Source organism: Falco biarmicus, chromosome 10 (genome assembly GCF_023638135.1).
Source record: "Falco biarmicus isolate bFalBia1 chromosome 10, bFalBia1.pri, whole genome shotgun sequence".
Classification (NCBI taxonomy): Eukaryota; Metazoa; Chordata; class Aves; order Falconiformes; family Falconidae; genus Falco; species Falco biarmicus.
The window spans coordinates 30,927,389-30,942,896 of record NC_079297.1 but is presented as its reverse complement, the minus strand read 5'-3'; the positions used below and the strand labels follow the sequence as shown (position 1 = coordinate 30,942,896).

At 36.1% G+C, this 15,508-nt stretch overlaps 1 protein-coding gene across 1 annotated transcript in view; it reads right to left on the bottom strand.

Moving 5' to 3' along the window:
* Positions 1–15,508, bottom strand: part of PDE3B (phosphodiesterase 3B) — an 87,212-nt gene that overhangs the window by 23,563 nt on the left and 48,141 nt on the right. The window lies entirely within an intron of this gene.

The window sequence follows — 15,508 nt, the reverse complement described above, 5'->3', positions numbered from 1 at the left end:
GGTGTAATAGGTGGTATGCTAATGTTGAAAACCAACAATGGAATAAATCTTGATTATGTGATATAATATAAAATGCTTCTCTCTTCATGTTTTTATATGTAACTTAGGCCATTTTCTCAGTTAATGCTACCCCAGTAAAAGTCCTAAAGAGTTTAAAGAAATTGCATGCAATGGAGATACCTTGATGACAGAATAATTATATGGCCTTGTTTCAATATTTCTGGATTGTTTATAAATCATTTAACATACACACTAAATTAAGTGGTGACAGTGTTTTCCTGCTTCTATTCACCTCAACTTATAAAAGCAAATCCATCCTAAAACCTCCAATATATTTCATTGGTTTTTTTCTTTCCAGGATCATTCGAACAGTGGCAATTTCATAAACACAGAGCAGAAAGCACTACAATAACATCATTTATTTTTTAAAAAGGCAAAAAGTTCCCTGTTATATCAGGTTAAAACCTGGTAATTTTAAAAGCATTTTCTTGCAGGAGGTTTTGTTAGGTTTTACTTGAACACGGTTACAAATCTACATGTTCTGAATAACTTCACAAAACCCACCAAACCAAAGAACGTCAGCAACACAATCTGAAGATACTATCAGCTTCAAGTACGTCAACAGCACTCACTTAATGTTTCTTCTATACTGACAATAAATAGAAACAACATACAAGAAATGAAATTCATGTGTCTGTTTTGCTTCAAAAGTGTTCAGTCTTTGTGACTTCTTGACAGGTTCTAATTATTCTCTGATAAATTAATTCATTTGCACAACATGCATCCACAAATTAAACAAAGATAAAGGTAACACATTCTTCCTCTTTTCTGTAGCTACAGAGCACAAAGAAATAGCAAATACCCCACTCGGTAGCTGATATTCTGTAGTCCTGTAAGTTTTCCCACTTATTTTTATAGGTGAGACCTGTTTGGTTTTGCTCCTCTAAGACTAACAGCTCTTTCATGGAAAAAAAACAATGTTCCACGCTGGCACTTGTCCAGCAGAAGGTGCAGAAACTGTTGTTAAAGAAACATGGGCCAACATGCTAGCAGTATTGAGGCAAGGTCAGCATTTACAGGCTCTTTCTCTCTTCTGTTACGTTCACAGAGATAACTTTAAACATGGTTTAATGGTAACAGTTACAACATCCACTTGCTATGAAATGATCTACCGTTAAGCATGTACTTAAACTGGGAGTAAGTTATGCTGTCTCCAAAACTCATACTGTGTAAAGCAAGCAGACCTAAATCAAGAGTTAAGAATTTAAGATGTGGAGGATTTTGGTGTTTTTTAAAGTGATTTATCTAGCTACAATCTCCTCATTTATTAAAAAATAAAAAAGAATAATAAGCTTATGAGATGACTGTTAGCCTGTCAGTGACAAGCATTAAGATAATGACCAGCATTATCTGGGCATACCCATTTTGCTGGTGTATTTGGTTTTAGCATGATCATCATAAAGATGGAGGGGTCTTTCTTCCATAGCAAACTAGAATGAGTTGTTCATCTGGGCAGTTTTGGGGTTGGTGGGTTTTTTGTTTTTCTTCATTCTCCAGTTTCTCTTTCGAGACTGACATTTATTTACTGTCTGAAACAAAGGTAAAATTTTTGCTTTTGTTCTGTCCTCCTGAACTTGGTCACAGAGACTGCATTAATCTGCCTCATTGTCTTTTGACTCAACCAGCAACAAAGATCACACATCCACATGAGTTTTGTTAGGTTTATTAGCAACCTCTGATACTAATGGTCCACAGAGTTGCATTAGCTTGCTTCCAATCTTGCCTCCTTTATTATGGGACACAAAAGAGGTTTCCCTTTCTAATATTTTATTTTTCTTTTAAATATGTGCTATGTTACTTGATTTTATTTATTTGTCTTAAATGAGATCTTAACAAAATACTTTGTTAACTCTTGCTAACTCCAGAAAATTTCTGTACCAAACCTTTAACTGCAACTACTTTTACTGATGCAAACTCCTTTACTCATTTTTCAAGCCCTTGGGGCTTTTGTGTACATGTATGGACACACACACATGCTCCCATAAGCTATACTGTTATGATTTAGGGGGTCATGCTCCATGACTAAAAAAGTTCAAAACTTCCTTTTGGCTTTAGCCCTGCTATACCAAAGAAACAGGGTCAAGGTTGCAGAGGCAGAAAACATTCAACAGAAAGTGTTACTGCTGTATCTTGTCGCATACTGACCCAGGATACACAAGGTAAAATGATGTGCACATCTTATGCAAAAATTGCTTACAGTGCAAATAATGGTTTGATATTTTAAATGGCAGGGCACCATTCTATACACAATTTTAGTGAAACAAAAAAATTTGCAGCTTTGATTCATGACTGAAATTTTTTTGTTGTAATTTAAACCAAAAGATGTAAGCTTCTCCAGGGATAGCAATTTTACAGCAAAGAAAACAAAACAGTTTTGAAATAAACAGAAGTTAAATTTACCTGTATGTTGCCAACAGATTATTTAAAAAAAAAAAAAAACAGTATACACCACCATTAATTAGAAGTCGTATCTCTTGAGAGAAGACAGGTGTAGTACATTAAGACAGCTAGCAGGCTACCACAGCCTGCATGAACTGTAACACGTTGAGGGCTCATTCCACGCGCCACACAGCGAGGTAATTAAAACGAGCTGATGGAAAGTTCTGGGCGCGAGGTAGCGATTGCTTGCGCTAAGCACGGCGGACAAGAAGCGGCTGGCTGCAGCGAGCGCTTCCCCCGGTGAGCACGGCGGGGGACCCATCCGCACCGCAGCCGGACCCCGACCCGTCCGTGGCAGCGGGTGCGGGGGGTACCGTGTGTGCCCAGGTGCTAACGCCACACCGGCAGGTGGCGCGCGCGAGCCAAGCCGCCCCCCACCCCCAAAGCGCCCCGCGGGGCCGGGGGTGCAGCCCAGCCCCCAGGGCATACCGCTTCAGCCCCCACCAGCTGCCGGGCCGGGGTTAATTAGCACAGCGCCGTGCCTTGCAAGTTAGAGCCGGAGTACTAAAGAGCAGTATTTCTGGCGTTATTGCTGTTGGGGGTTTGGCAGTCGAAGCTTTAATTAATTACTGTGGGTCATCGACAACGGTTACAAAGTGTTCCCAGAGTTGCATCCATCTTACAACAGGAGTAAAAAAGGACACAGTTTATTTTGACTTAATGTGAACAGACCAACAGACCTTAAAATAGGTCGTAGGCAGAGCCTCTGCAATTTTTGGTTTTGCAACCATAAGACTTGTTGCAGAAAGATCTGTATTCTGTAATACTAAGATTTTGTAATGCATTGCACATAACGTTCTTCCTCACCTCTTCCAACAAGAAACACCTGATCTAAGGGGAACTCTAGTCATAAAGGTTCCAAGCCACAACTCAAAACCTCTGCTTAGCAACTCGCATGTTTTGGCTTTTGAGCATCCACTGTCGATGCCAACATCACACCTATCACACATCTGGGAGCTCCTCTGAAAATAAAACTGCAGTGGGCTCTGATATTGCAGACCGACTCCTGAAAGGTGAGAAATGTATAGTCGTGTCCCCCCCATAACTGTGGACACCAAACTACCGGTCAGCTTATAGAAGTTCTCGTATCAGCCTGACTAACCCAAGTCCCCCAGTCCACCCAAAGAGCAACCAGCACACTTTGCTGCTCTTACAGAACTGCCTGTCAAGCTGATTAGGGGTTTGAAAGACAATAAAAAACAAAACACAGCCCCACGTGTAACACAGTACCATGCCTCGTTCTTTATAACAGTCAGGGACTGTATTATCGTTAACTATAATAACTGAGCCTGTTCAGCCTATGAAATAAAACTCCACACAGTATTTCCATATACTCCAGAGGAACTGCCATGCACTTTGAACACAAGAATTTTAGAATCAATCAACTTATCTGACAGTATTTGTATCCCATCTACTCACTGGAGGGTGGAGTGGGGGAAGCAAAGGTCCCGATTATTGAATACCAACACAAGAACTACCAAAACTTAAGGACGGCACTTTTGCAAAGTACAAGTTATTAGTTACGTCAGAAACATTTGCTAAAAAAAGTACACAAAGTAATGGTAATAAAGGCCTTCCCTAATACAGCTTCTAGCTCAAACAGCAACAGGAACAAGCAATAGTAATTTCAACAAAGAAAAAGGAAAAAACTGCTCTTCTGACAAGCTTATAGTCCAAATAAACTAAAAATGGATGAGAAATGGGAGAAGACGGTCAATGAAACCTGAGAGATCTTCAGGAGGTTTTGTTTTGTTTTTAATGATTCTTCTGTATATACAGATTCTTCTGTATATATCTTCTTCTGATATATAAGTTATCCCTCCTGTCACGGCACAGCCAGTGTTTCAGGGCCTCTGACAGGTGTGTCTTTCAGAAGCAAGTTCATGCCATGGAGGGTGGAGTTCTTTTGAATCTTCTTTGCGTAAGTGCCACAGCTCCACATGGCTAAAGTCATGTTTGAGGAGTATTTTAAACTTCTAAAGGTTTAGGTGCAATAAAAGCCTATGGGTTTTACTTTTCTCAAGTTGTAAAATTACTATAAAAGTACCGCATTTTAAAGCTGCAAATATTTTTAACAAGTTTTTTAAAAACCTTAATGCTCACCTCAAACTGTATTTAGCTAGATAACTGTAATGATGTTTTCAGAATAATTTAACTTATAAAATACAAAATCATATTAATCTTAGCTACTCAAGAATTATTTGTGCAAAGTTATACTAAGGACAATAATCATACTTCTACAGTTCTAAAATACACTGCTATGAAAAAAACCCACGTTTCAGAGCTTAGAAATCTAAAAATCAATTTTAAAACTGAAATGTATGAATACATATGCTCCATTCCCTAAACTGAAGTGTGCACACTAAGGCCATACACAAGGTTACACTTTGTAATATTGCTGATTGCTTGCCTAAACTTGGTAAGCGGGAAGTTTTTGTTTCAATGATGATACTATTCAAGAGATTCAGCATGTGCTTTAATGCTTGTTAAGAAAAGAAAACTTGTCCTATTTGACACCATCCGTGCACATTCCATGCTCCAAAATTTTAAAGGAGCAAAAATGAGTACAAAAATGAGTTTCTACTTCTGGCCAAGTCTTTCATTGATCAAATATAAAAGATTCCTAGTTGCTAGCATCATCTGTTTGACACCATTAGGCATCAGCTCTGTAAATAAGTATTTCCATAGCAACCAAGCATGGAATTAACTAAACAATGAAACCAACACCATAGCAACTTGATTCAGAAATCAACTCTGTAAAAAACCACCTCATTCAAAACCAAAATTCTACAACCAGATGAGAAGACAATTTATTGTAAAATGTGAAAAAGGTTACATTACATATCCATTTCTTTTCATCACTGCCTTTCAAACAAGACTGATGCTGTATTCATTGCTTTTAATTCTAAATCAGTCTTTTGTAACAGCTTACAATCAATTAACTTTTTAAACCCGTGTAATTTAATGACACAAAAACAAACACAGCAGTATACAACCTAAAAGTCTTGGAGTTTTTGTTTATTTATTTTTTAGGATTTTTTCCCTCTGTGTACAAAAGGTAAATTTTGAAGAACAGTATGTTATGAAGTAGTTAAGTTGGATTCAGTATGAGACTAAAGGCAAGGCAACCAAAGAATGACTCTGTCAAAGTAGAGGTAGCATTATTTAGGTAACAGACAACATTCTGTTATGAAATCTTGCAGGCCAAAACAACCGCCACTTGAGTAGATTATTGTAATTAAGAAAAAATACAGCACTTGGAAAAGCATTCAGTATGATACTTAAGGCATTTAGAGTCATGATATTCCTCTACCCACTAAACTTTTCCATGAAAATATATGGTATAGGAAAAATAGCAAGATATTTTTGGAATCCTAATACTTATCACTTCCTGATTCTATACAATTTATTTATCCAAGGTCATAAAATGACTAATAGGTTGTGAAGTCTACAGATAGCCACAATCTTTGAACAGAAACTGCGTGTGCTTGCATGGTTCTGAGGTTTGGGTACATGTACTGAAGGAAACAGTCATATCCTAGACTGTTGTTGACTCTACTGAACTTTTTCATAAAAGACATTATCTTCACTTTTTTTAAGAAGTCTAAAACTTCTTTCAGCAGAAAGAGACTTGCTTCTGTGTAATTGCTTTAGTTAATACTATTCTATAAATTAAATGGTACCTGCAACATATTTGGCTGGACACGTAAGTACATTGGAACATACAGGTGTCTGGCCACCCTAGTGTTTCCACCCAACTCCACAGTATTCTGATCTTCCCTGCAAACACAAATCTTTGACAAGAGCTGCACTTAAGTAAACTTTAACAAGTCAGTTCAGAGTCTCCATGTTTAGTTACTGTTTTCAGTAACTTTGTCCTCAGCACAGATACAAAAACAGAAAAAATGCTCCACTTATAGTAAAGTTTCAAATAAGCTTTCAGCAGGCTTGTTCTTAAAGTTAGTATTACTCCCTGCAAGGAGAAAAAAATTTTTTTTTGTTTGGCTGGGTTTTGTTTCTTTTTTATGTGCTTGCTTTGTTTGCTTGTTTTTAAAGAGACATGCTACTTCTGCTTTTGTAACCAGGAGCATCAGCAGGTCAGCTTCTACTTTGCTGTAGAAAGTTTTCAGTTTTCTTATTGCTTGTTATGTTTGCTCCAATCTTTTAATATTTTTAAGATTTTCAAATGTTTCAGAAAGGTTCTAAAAGGTGTTTTGTCTATCAAGGGAAAGTAGGGTTTGGGGTTTTTGTCTTTTTATGTAGGTAATGAAAAAAACTGGCTAAAACCACACTTAGGTCATTTCCTCTTCCTTCTAGGTTTTGTCAGACTTGCATGTCAGAGTAAAGGCCAACCAGTAATTTATGGCAACTGGGGGAGGGAGGGCAGAGGAAAAAAGCCTGCTATGTGCAGATCCTTTAATTGCCCATTATAAGCATTTTCCTTTAGAGCATGTGGTTCTAATCACCATCAAAGAAAAGAAATAGTGCTAGGTGGATTACTGCTCTGATCTGGTACAGTTGCTTCGGTGTTCTGGCATTCTGTACTACTTTTACTGTCATCCAAAACCTAAAACCATTTTTTGAAGTAGTGTTTATTTTACAAAAAGCAAAATCTAGAAATTGCTCCCAAAACATCCTTTTACTATTTACCTATTGGCATTATTTTACAATTATATGTAGTACAAGCCTTTACTGCTGTATTGACACACTTATGTACCATGTTGGGACAGACAGAGTGCGGCACGTCCAATTTTACCTTTCTGCAATAGAAAGATATGCACAAATCTTACACTGAAGCATTTTACTGTATGCTGATATATTCTTAATGCAGTAATTGAAAACCACTTATTCCCCTCTATTGACTTAATTTTTTTAATCAAGTGGGTTTGTTTTCCTCACCTATTACACTAGAGATATAGGAATGAATCTCAGATCTTTTTATTTTCAGCAAAGAGAAACTATTTCATACAACCACAAGGACTTTTTTTAGTACTGAACTGAAGAAGATACTGAATTTTTCAAAGATTTTTAATCACAACTTACTCTACAATCTCACAAAAATGCTTACATTTCTCCTCCCTCCCCAAGTCTGCCTCTAAAACAAGCAGCATAAAATTAAGCTGTACAACTCAGCCCAAAACATGAAAGTGAGAATGGTTCACATCAAATGAATTCGACCAAATGATCATCTAGTCCAGTATTCTGCCACTGACAACAGCGGCCACCTCAAGATAAGAATATTCTAAAGTAAGCAGTGCTTACTTAATATTCTCAGAACATTCTTTCAGCCTCAGCAGCACAGCTCAAGGAGCCATACATTCTATGTATGCCTTTGTATGTTACAAAGGTCAATAGATTTTTTTCACCTTTGCATTTCTCTGATCATCTTTTCAGAACTCAAGTGAACTTCTGATAGATCCAGTATCATATACAACGGCATTTCACAAGTTAAATATAAATAAGGCAAAGTTCCCTTTCATTTTGAATCTGTCAGTGCCAAATCCGCACAGTGAGGAAGCAAACAATCCACAACACTTTCACACAGTCTACCCACTGAACAATTTGTTTTTGCAAAAGCTTATGCCTGAAGTTAGCTGGAGAACAACTATAAGACTTCTTTTTTTTCAGACCATGAGGCTGTATTTTCAAATTTCTCACACTAGTTCATTCAGTGACACAGCACCTTCAGAGTAACAAAACATCTAAATCACTAAACACCACCACTTCTTTATTTTATATCATTAATTGCTGTCTTAAGGATTTTCATTTACAAAATCGCCACAAGGTACAAGCTTTACACAAGATCAGTGTTGTTTTCTTTCAATAACTTGATGATGACCCAAAAAGAAACATTACAGGCACTGAAGTTAGGAAAGTAAGCTGAAAGAAAATTGTCAAGCAGCCAAAGAAGATATTATGTCATAAAGGAAAGCAAATATTGCAGCACTGCTGTGGTTGAAAGTTACACACTGGACTGAACTAACTTAATGCTCAGTTGCTCAAGTTAAAGAATTAAAAGCAATAATTTAAAAACAGATGAGAGAGTACAATTATGAGTTTGATTAGAAGAGCAATTGTGTTAGTGAAAGTTAAATCAGTATAAAAAAGTTATCTTAATGGACAAGTTTCTTGCTGGAGTGCCAGAAAATACAAGATGAGATCTCTTGGGGGAAAAAATATTGAAACTCTTAAGTACGTAACACAGATTGCTGTCAGAAACTGAGAACAAGGGAATGCAAATTGCTGCATTTTATAGAAACTGCCAGTTTACTTTTCTCTAATGTATTCATGTTAAGTAGTACTTTTGTTGGCAGCTTTGTAAGCAGCTGAGAAAAATCTCAAATGGCAGCAGATTTGAAAGAACACAGAAATATTTTTTTCCATGTTGTAATGTTGTTCCATATGAAAAAGAAAGAACAATGATGTCTTCCCACTTGTAACATTAAATGATGACTAGATTAAATAAAACTAGTTGGGGAGATCCACTTTGACCCCAAATGGCAAGTCTTGCATAGATAGATCCTGATGGCATTTTATCTTGCATGTGCCAAGTGAACAAAGCAATCACCACTAGCAGTACGGGGAGGGGGGCACACACTGTTCCACCTTGCCTTGTGATGAACTCAACTCTCTAGGAAGAGAGTATGCAGTCAGACACCTCTGATGGTTGCTACCAGCTACTAATCTCGTAAAAAATTTCTCTTTGAAAAAACTGAGAGATGAACAAGCTCAGATTTCAGTTAAAAGAGGGGAAAAGAATCCCTGACACCCTAAAACTCCAGAAGTTGTGAAATGCTATGGGGTTTTTTATAACATTTAATCGCATAGGCTCCTGAAACAGATTTACTTTATGTAGATGTAAGCCAGGTTTCACACTCTGCTAATGTGGTAACTAAAGGTATGCTTCCAGGTAAGAAAAATCCTCTCTCTCCCACAGTCAACATATCCAAAATACAGGTTCTTTTTCTTCATTGGCCTTTTCATAAATTATATTCCAGTCTGCTGTTGAAATTATCACAGGACTCTCCCACACTTGAAGACATAATTGTATAACCTTCTGCAAAGGTAAGGTAAAATCACAACCAAAAGCCTGTTTTCACTCCAGTGTTTTGACTTACTCTCTAAGCCACTTTGTTACCCTGGTCATAGGGCACAGGTTACAATTAGGGATAATTTTTTTTTGCAAAGGTTTTTGAATACAGGCATATGAAATTGTAAGACAAGAGAGAATTGTGAAAAATAGTGGTTAACTTGTTCCTTATTCTAAGTGGGAATACACTACAGACTTCTTTTTCTATAGTAAGTTCTTCTACAATTTTGATGAGTGAAACTGATTACCCCATCCCAAAAAGAAAACCCCAAGCCAAAAATCAAACCTTGCAATACATCAGGTTGAATCAATTGTAAAAATACCCAGACTTAACACAATTACTTATTTTTTTTTCTTTCATTTTGGTAGTGTGACTAAGGTGGAGAAACTAATACGAAACAAGGAGGTCAAGATGGGTCAAGTGTCTTCCAGTGATGGTAAGATAAGAATAGTTCACCAGCCTTTCCTATACAAGCAGAAAAATATAAATGTTAATGTTTAATTAAATAATTAATTAATAAATAATTAAATAATGTTTAATTAAAAGTGTAAAAGTATAAATGTTTAAATGTTCTTTTACACTGCAAGGCATTTTTAGCAAAATCATCACAGTAGTGAAAGTTACATGCCTACAGAAAACAACACTGGCAGTGAGAATATCATTTGCCATTTGGGACAAGTATTATTATTGCAATAAAGTTTCAGTGTAGCATACCCAATAAATCCATCAAATATTATAAATGCATGCAAAATAACTTTTCTTTGGAGAACACCACTAATTTTTTCATTTCTCAGGCTTGTTCTAATAGCCTTTAATGTGTTTGCTTTCAGACTTTCAGACTATGTTTTCAAAATAGCTATTAATGAGATGACCCTAACAAAAAGAAGTCTACACTCGTCTTTGACTAATTTATGTTCTTACCAACAAATCCAACTCTCAACTAGCATCTCCTAGCACTTGCATATGCTTTGATTTTTTTTAAAGCAGAAAAGGGGAAAATACCTAGAATTTAAAACAAACACTAACCATGGAAAAACTATGGGATGCCAAGATTCCCGGCAACATCTGACCAGAAAAATACTGTCCCAATGAGGCAAACAGAAAAAGTTTTACAACAGCTGTCAGACCATTGTAATTGGCTATTCCATTTTAAAAAATCCTCGTAATCTTTATGAAAAAGGCAAATAGTTCTATACTTATTGTACTTTTTTTTTTAACTGAAAGCAATACACCTTATGCTTTAAAAACAAAGGGGGTTTCCATTACATTACAGGTATTATAGATTTCATTCTAAAATTAATACATATGACAAATACCTTCTACAGCATTTAATTACAGTCTTTACAGTGAAATGGAGCAATTAGAATTTTTTCTCTATTTTTGTATTTGAAATGTATCAGTTAATTATTGCATTCAAAATTTATATATTAATCCAATACCCTTGTAAAGCACATACAAACTAAACTAGGAGTAAGATGGGCCAACATAAATAATCAAATATTTAATCATGCCTGATCCGATACATGAAAGATAAGATTTTATTACAGTAACCTTCAAAGCAGGAAAATCTCTACAATGTGGTATAACCAATCACAAGTTGTGTTTGTACCACAGGAACAGAAACTAGCAGCTATAACATCAGCTTTTAAAGGGATCCAGAAGAATGTGGGGAAACTGCCTGAGGAAATAGGCAGAAACCTGGGGAGGGGGAAGACACTGAGAAAAAACCCTATAAAATGAATTTATGGATGCACCATTTAAATGAAACATTGACAAAAATCAGTAGGATTTTTCATACAAGGATACCATGCCCAAAAAATCTACTGGACTCTTTGAAACATACCGCACACACCAATAAGTGAACTGGTCAGTCATTGGACTTTGATCAACCAAAAAAAAAACCCCAAACAACAACAACAAAAAAAACAACCAAACACAAACAAACAAAAACTTTGACATGGTCTCCCCTTAATGCTCCTGAAGAAATCACGTGTACATGGGAAGAAAGGGATGGCTCTCTTCTGGATTAGCAATTTTTTAAAACAAAGAAATTATAGAATAAGAGTAAAACATTCACAAAAAGAAAAAAAAAAGCCACACCTGCCAATAGAGAATTCCTCAAAGATTCAAGCTGGTATCTATCTTAATCACCCCACTCAAAATGAATTGAAAAGGCAACAGAAGTCTGACCTGTCAACATAAACTGATGACACAAAATTCCTGAGGCTAGTCACAAATAGAGTGGGTTATGAAAAAGCATCAAAAGATCTCAATAGCGAGTCTTATTGACATTGCTGAAATTCAGTACTAATGAGTAAATGCTGAGAACAAAAATAAATTTTAAACTGTTTATATAGAAAATTGGGCTCATATTACATCAACATCAAACAGCAAAACCATCTTTGAGTCATTTGCACCAGACCAATTCTCAAAGATGTTAAATGAAATATTAGAAGGGGAACATCAAACAATAAAAAAAGAGTGTCACTGGATAAATCCATGCTATGCCCACTGTCTGAGTGCTGCCTGTAGATATAGAAGTATAGAAAAAATAAAAAAGGATAGGCTAATAAGAGAAATCAAATACATGCAGCAGCTTCTACTGTGAGGTATACAGACCTAGATCCCTCAAGTGTGAGGAAAATGGAGGGTTGTAACAATCCTCTATAGTTACCAATGTGATGGAGAAGGTAAATACAGAAAGGTTAGTCAGTAGTGATCACAAGCATATGAATGAGGGCCATGTAATTAGATCATCTGGCAGCAGGCTTGAAACAAGCCAAAGGAGGTACTTCTCACACAGTACATAATTAAATTATTGCAGTCATTACTGCAGGTTTTTACAAAAAACTAAATGCAACCAAAGATGTTAAAAAAAGCTCACAGACACTGATCAAATCCATGGCTACTCATCACAGCCCAGACGTATCCTCTAGCTAAGGATGGACCACACTGTAATTTCAGAAAACATGGCAAAGACACCAGGGTAGAAAAAAAACAATTCTGAAACAAATGTTACTACTGACTATTATTAAAGATAAAAAGCCTAGGCTGGGTGGACCATTTTGTTATCATCTCCAATTAATACAAAATAAGCAATTATAAAAATGGTCCCATCTTAGCAATTTTCCTAGTTGCAGCAAAGTGTACTATCCTTTTCTGTCATTAGGAAGTTTCCTTCTGAGGCCTAGTTATAAAGTTGCTGCTCTTATCCATATCTGCCTTTGAACTACAGGTTCCTGCTCCTTTCTGTAAAACTAATTCTTCCTTCATTCTTGTAATCTGGAAGGTTCTCCTCTTCCCACTACCCAATATGCTCCTAAGAATAGCAGCAGTCTCTGACTCCCTTCAGAGTTCCGTATGACCCAGTCATTCCCTTTAAAAGAAATACAGTTAAAAAAAAAAATACTATCCATCAGATTTGTTTATATTATGGCTTAAATATAACCTAATCCATTTGTTCCTTTTGCAGAATAATTGACACTAATGATCTAGCTCTCCTCCACCAATAACTAAGTATGCACCTTCTTCAAAACTTAAATACAAGACAGATCAAAGAGCTTGGGAACCCTCCATTACATTTCCTTCTCAGACTTTTTACATTCTTGTATAGGTATATGGTAGATAGCAAGCCAATAAAGCTGAGAACTTGCTTACACTTAACTAAACAAACACACTGATGCATCTGTTATCAGCACACCCAATTAGAAACTACTTCTTGAAGAACAGAGTGAATTGCAAGTCTAATCTGAAGATGACAGGCACTGTCACAACTGTAACTATACCTGCTTTAAAAGGCAAAAGGTACAAGCTTCGAAACTATTATATCACCGAATAGCTTAAAAGAACACAAATTCAGAAAAGATGTGTAAGAATTCTTGAGATTAGCCCTATTCTTAAAACTAGCTAGTGATGTTCAGAAGCTGTATTTTAAATTTTAAATTAAAAGGTATTTATTACCAATTATAGTCCTAAATGGAAACAAGTTCAGTCTGTTCCCCATTCTTTATCCTCCAATAATTTTACTATTACTGCTTGAAGAGAAACAAGATGAGCAGCAGACCGAGGGAGGGGAAAAGAGAAATAAGGAAGGACTAATATTCTGGTGAGAGTCTAAATTACCATTCCTTAACTTGCTATTTTATTTCAACAGTATTATTTCATATTTTAAATGCATTTTCCAGACTGCTTAGATTGTCCTGCAAAGGTCTGTGATTGCTCTATCTATGTAATTGTCTTTTTTTAATTTGATGGTGATGGCCAATTACCATATCACCACATTACCACTTATCAGCACTGGATCAAATAACCTGAAAGAACAATTTTTAAACGTAAGTTCACATGTCCTTTTAAATAGAGATGGTCATATGATAGGAAAAGTGAAGAACACATCTTCAGGTGAAGGGTATTTATTCTTTTGAACCATGCTAGTTTCTTCATGTCTATCACTACAACATTTTCTTCACCCAGCTGCAAATAGCATAATTTAAGATTAAACTAATTATCATATTCAAGTGGGAATGTTTTGAAGTAAGGGTAACCAAAATAACCAATAACTTATTCCCCTGAAAAGTTATGATAAGTAGATACAGAATATTTACCACTTCAACTGTATTACAGCAAATAATCTGTATTAAAGACAGATAGAAACAAATTTTTATACAGAGAAAGTTCTGTTTATACTAGTATAATGAGAAGGAAAAATCACTGACATGTTAAGTTTGTGTCATGGGTGCTACTGAAAACAAAGATACTTTACAACTCAAATGTTTCAAACAAAAGATTAAAGTCAGGCAGCCATAAACTCTGAAATGCAAAAACAGATTGACAGAATCGTCTGAAATATATGGACAGAAGGAATGATTTCTTCTGTTACCTTTTTTGCCTTTCCTTTTTTTTTTAAAAAAAACCCTCTTTTCAATTCATCTGTTCATACCATCTAACTTTTTTTATTTGTTTCTGCCAAGGACACTGAGCTGGCCTAAATGAGCAATTAGATCAGCAAGACACAGGCTAATTGCTATACATTATTACCAGGGATTCTGACCCAGAGATCAGTCAGTAGGAAGTAGTTGGCAGGAAAAACAAACAAACGAAAAATCTCTCAAATTTTGAGGAAGACAGGCTTTACCCAAAAAAAAAAAAACCCACAATAAACAAACCCAACTCAGCTGAAAATTGCCAACAACCTTTGCTGTTTCTTTTTTTCCTACTTTCACATTTTTACAAGAGAAAAACCCCAACCACACAGCAGTTTGACTTTACCTAAACCCCTCTCTCTACTTCAGAGCATCATGATAGGAATTTTTTTAGGTCTACCTTTGCAGTGATGCTTTCTTGTTCAGCGAAGACAGTTACGCAAGTATCAATCAAAAATGGTAGCATCATTAAAGACCGGTTACTAACTACAGTTTAATGCAAACAGGGAGACACACACTTTGGAGCTCTGCGATGGCAGTTGCCTGCATTTTCTGTGCTTCAATTATGCCACTGACTGCTGAAAGTATCTTTTGACGCTGAAGAGCAGCCAAGTGAAGCTTTAACAGCAGAAGATAAACCAGGATACACACAGACAAATACCATGCCCAAAGGGGCTAGTTTTATTCTTTACTTACATAGGACATAACAGATTGTAGTAATTTCTGCACCTATCTCATAACTACCGACTGGTTTACCCTAGAGCCTATTTTTTTATGAGAATATCTGGGTCTTTTGGCAGAAGCTAATTTTACTTAAAAGAGAGTATGTGTCAATAAATGTTTTAAATATTTGCTCTAGATTATGTCATATGCAGCCTAGCCAGAAATGCTCCAAATCACCTCATCTCTATGGACTATGTGGGAGCACAGAAATCCCATCCTCCCCAAATTAATATTATTTTAAAAAATAATTCTGATTTGAATACTTACAGCAAAAGA